General features: G+C 34.8%; 1 long non-coding RNA gene across 1 annotated transcript; it reads left to right on the forward strand.

Annotated features, from left to right (window-relative positions):
- The first annotated feature begins 1052 nt into the window (after positions 1-1052).
- Positions 1053-4480, forward strand: LOC131071373 (uncharacterized). The gene is made up of 2 exons (XR_009112506.2): positions 1053-2237; positions 4143-4480. It is a non-coding gene; the product is annotated as an uncharacterized LOC131071373 (long non-coding RNA).
- The last annotated feature ends 642 nt before the right edge of the window (positions 4481-5122 follow it).

A 5122-nucleotide genomic window follows, 5' to 3' on the forward strand; every position in this document is an offset into this window, starting at 1 on the left:
CCAATTAATCTTCAGGTAGCCTAAGTTATTGGGCCTAGTTTTATTTTATGTCATCTTTGGTTGGAAAAGAATAGTAGGATCTTTCAAGGAGTGAAGTTAGTTGTCCAACAAGTGTACTGCAAAATTGTTTGCAAAGTTCAAGAGACTATTTCGAGTAAGTGTGATCTATCTACTATAGTGGATCCTAGTGATGTGGATATTTCTAGAAGGTTGAGTTTCTCTGCTCAAGGGACTGGTACTTCTATTAATGAGCGACGTGGACAACCAAGGTGGAAGATTAATCGTGTGGAAATGGCTTCCTCCTCCTTAAAGGAATTCTCAAGATGAATATTGATGGATCATCTAGGGGGAATCATGGGCATGCTAGTGTTGGTGGTGTTGGTAGAGGCAGTGTTGGGAAGTTCAATTCTTCTTTTCCATATATAAAGGTTTCCAAATAAATAACTTCATGGAGGCTCTTGCTATCTTGTATGTCATGGAGAGAGGAAAGTACTCTGTGATGGAAATGGATTATTTGTGAATCTGATTCACTATTGTTAGTGAATATGTTGAATGAGTTGCAATTGGATGTTGCTAACTAGCATTTAGTTTTGGTTAATAGGCAAATTCTCAGCCTAGGTGGGTCTTTTGACTCTATTACCTTTTTTCACATTCCTCAAGAGTGGAATAGAGTTTTGGTCAAATGGGGCGTCTGGACGATTGCAGGGTTGGATGTTGCAGATAGTGAACATTTGCATTTGGGTTTATCTCCTATGTTTGAGCAATTAGTTGGGGAGGATAAGGCTGAATAATTGGTTGTTATTTGTTGGCTTTGTTGGACCGTTGGCCAATTTTGTTCTTGTATTTTTTTTCTATGATTAATAAATTTTTATCCCTTTTGTGAAAAAGAAAACAAGATAAAATGATGTGTAAAGTAGAGAGATGGGGAAAACGACGTTCTTTACTTTTGGGCTTCTATGCAGATTAATTTGTTGGAGAGCAGTCAAGTTTTGGAAGAAGGTGTGTTGCCATTTGACCATCCCACCAGATCAGCCGACGGTGCCAAGGCAAGTATAGCTGAACATGACTCAGATGTGCTTGATACTTTATTACTGGAAAACTATACTATCAAAGTTCTAGACAATGATTTGGTTTTACCTGTAAATTTGTCAATGTCTGAGGAGAAAATACTCAGATGTGCTTGATACTTTATTCCTACACTCTTGAACTTTACAGCAGCAATATTGGAGTTCGGCACATCAGTGAGGGCGTGGTTGTATGGCAAGTTCATACATATCATGTGTACCCCCTTGGAAACTGGGTGGAAAACTTGAAGCCCTCCAATGACCTAAAGCTGAGGGTTGTAAAAGGGGCATGTGTACAGTCATTAGTTGAGGCGCAAAAATAAGACTTAAAACCACATAGAAAGATTTGAAATCCATATGGGAAATGGCTGGTGAGTGAAATCAAAGTAGAGATAAGAGAGGTTGGTGAAATTTCAAGAGAGGATATAATTTTATTTCTGAGCTCAGACATGTTAAGGTGTTGTAAAGTTAATTTGGTGAGAGATGCAACATTCTCTATCATACTATCATGTTTCATTCTTAAATTCACAAGTTTGATGTAACTGATATGAAATTAGTGATAGTGAATGTTCATCTCTCACCAAATTTATTCACTTGGCATGTCTTCGTTGTAGGTCTTCTCTTGGAAACTTAAACTCCCAGTTCCTTCTCTACTTTGATTATAATGATTTCACTAATCAGCCATTTCCCATCTGATTTCAAATCTTACATCTTTGGTTCTCCTCTCACTTTACAATTGCAATTTCCATGATTCGAGATGTGTACAGTTATTGTTAGAGGCAGAGGACTTTGGATAGTCAGGTTTTGATGGAAAAACATCAAAGACAATTCCGTGTCTTTTTTTTTGATGTACTTCTTCTTCCATTTTGAATAAATTTTTACCCCTCTTTATTGTCAAAATTGACGCTGACTATGAACCCATTAACATTGAGTGCTGGTTTGATGCAATGAAAGAAAAAATGCCACACTGTTGCACTGGCTGATGTGGATTGTAACAGGGACGAGTTTGCCAAGTTGCACACATTTCTGACTTTGAGTCTCGTGACTCCAAATAAAAGGGAACATGTTCGTGGGTTGAGAGACTCTGTCGCCTGTTATTCCAAAATGGGTTTCCACCTGTGTATGTAATGAAATTGGATAATGCAGTCATTGAGTTATTTCCCGTGAAACCAGGTAAATCCCATTGACATATCTAATATTATGTTGTTTATGTTTGTTTGTTTTAATTATTTGCTCCCTAGTTAGCACAAGTCCACTATACAAAAATGCATGTAGATCATTTAGGGCATACTTTCGACAGATGCTTGTGATGTTGATCTTAGGTACAGTTCTGTTTTAGTAGGTTACCTAAGTCTTGGACCAGTTCATCAGTTGTTTGTTCAAGATGCTTCTGATGTTTGCTTTGGTGCAATTTTTATTTTAATTTGTTGAAGATTTGCATCATTCACGGCCTCAGAAGATAAACAATGATGAATGAAGTGGATTCCTTATCTTAAGTTTTTATCCACAGCTATAACACCTTCAAATTTGTCTACTGCTAACAGACTCTTAACATTTTTGAAATGTCAGCAAAGCATGTATAGCTGCAATTTATTACTAGGGCTTCTAATATGATGTTTCACTCCTGGTGTAGTTGGGATATGGATCCTCCTCGTTTTTACTCAGTCTACAACTTAGAAATCAGCTCATCTGTGTCACCTTCAAAGATTCTGAGTTTTAGATGAAGATAGATCCCATATAGCATGAAATGGAACAAAAAACAAGAAATATGTCACTATGATTCTTTTATGAAGTACAATGGGCTTTTTAGTTTGTTCTAGGAATTTTATCGAAAACTTGTCACATGTCAATGTCAGTAGATTTCCACAATCTATTAGTCTAAATCTGTGTATGCTTCTGGATTCAATTGTGTGAGTTTTTTTGCATCAACGTTTTGAATCACACTCTCTGATCCATCATCAGGATGATAGTAGAGAGCACAAAGATAATTTTTCTTCTGATGATGGATCACAGAGTGTGATTTGAAATGTTGATGCAAAAAAACTCACACAATCGAATTCAGAAGCATACACAGATTTTGTCACATGTCCTCATGTTACTAGCACATTTAACATTAATTTGATATTTTTTCTTGTTATCGTTCTCTAGTACAGTTTGGAAAGTGACAACTGAAAAATAAACTATTAAACAATTTGCAGCTCAAATATATTGCAAATTAACATCAAATAGGTGAACAACAATGAGAATGGAAATCTTTTGTTTAAGTGTGTAAAAATATAAAAATTTAAATACATTTTCTATATTATAATCAATTCACAATAACATAAAGCTATCTGCGAACATCAACACCAAAATCAACTGTTGGTATGGTGGAAAGGACTTAGAAAATATAATAATAGATTTTGCACTCTCCTGGTCTATGAAACTCTTTTCCTTACTCTTTCACACAAAATCAGAGGAGCCTTACCTGTGAAAAACTTACAAGAAACTTTGACAAAGTGCATTTGACATGCATTTCCCTGAGTTTTTCACAGAATGGTTTTGAAATAGTTTCATGTATATGTATCTTTCTTTTGGGCTAGTTTTTACTCTGGGAGGAAAAATATAGAGCACTAGCAAACTGAAAATATTTAGCTTTGGGTTAGGTTAATGCAATTTACTCATTGTTATTTTGCATTTCATCGCCACTATAACATTTGAAAAAAATTCATTATTCTTTGTGTTTCTATAGTAGTTCACATTCTATTTCAAGTTGTCTTTATTAATAAAGAACTTATATATGCTGTTGGGTTGCGGGTCCTTCTTGTAATTAATAAATTTTTTACCTCTCTTTTATTCAAAACAACTCATGTACTCTAACCGTGCTTTGACATTTTCTATAAATTTCAACCAAAGCAATTGCAACTACAACATTTGATAAATTCCACTATTTTTTGTGTTTATATAATAGCCCATGTTGTATTTTAAAGTTACCCTTGTTGATCAACATCTTGTACTTTGACTTTTGTATACATTTCTACAGGGGTAAATGTAACTACCCTATTTGATAAATTCCATTGTTCTTTATGTTTCTACCAGGGAAGATAGACATAAATGCAATGCGGATGACAATTATAATTTGTCTCATGACCAGACTTATAATACATGATGCAGTGCATGCCAACTAATTCCTACAATTCTAAAGTCTAACCAGACTTAAAGATAATGAAGAGGACTCTATGATGAATATATGTCACATATGATGAAAGGACAAACAGCTGAAAGCTGCTTGTATGCAGGTGACATTTCAACCATTTAATTATGTTCATGCAAGTGTTGTTTTCTTTGGACACATCCTGCCACACAAAAGCAAAAGCAGTACAATTGTTGAAATGTTTCAGTGTTTGAATAATAATTAAAGGTGAGATTCATATCAATTACTGTTTTTTAACAAAGATGTTTTTACTTTGGAATAAATCTACACCTACTCTACACCAGTTATCTGGGCCATTTTAGTGAGCACCACTTTCTTTGTGTCAGAAAATGAAGGTAGTAAACTGCTACCGCATGATATTGTTTGGAATTTCTGCAGTGAGTTATCACAATCATCAGTACACATAATTTAAATTTTATATATTCTGTGGAGTTTGGTGTAAAAAGAAATGAGCAGGCAAAAAGTTAACATTTCTTCTACTTTGATGTAGTCACTTGGCCGAAAGTTAACATGGGTGTTCTTAATGGAAGTGAATGTATGGGTTTGATTGAATGACAGGTTACATAAATATGTCTTTAAAAGAATGGGTGATTTGATCTAACGGTCTGCAGATGAAATGTCAATTACCAAAAGACATGAATATGATATACGGATTGGAATGTTTTCACATGTTTTGAAATTTTTTTCAAGTTGGATAAGTTAATAGGGGAAGAGCGCCATTTATCGTCATAGCTAATTTCGTGCACCCATAGATCTTAAACAGTATATCAGATTTTGAATTATTTTTTTTGGTTATCTTCGTATGCGACTTACTGCTTAAAGCTATTGATCTGGCTTCTAGGTAGTGTTGATGTGTCTTTTGTAC

Source organism: Cryptomeria japonica, chromosome 2, assembly GCF_030272615.1.
Source record: "Cryptomeria japonica chromosome 2, Sugi_1.0, whole genome shotgun sequence".
NCBI lineage: Eukaryota > Viridiplantae > Streptophyta > Pinopsida > Cupressales > Cupressaceae > Cryptomeria > Cryptomeria japonica.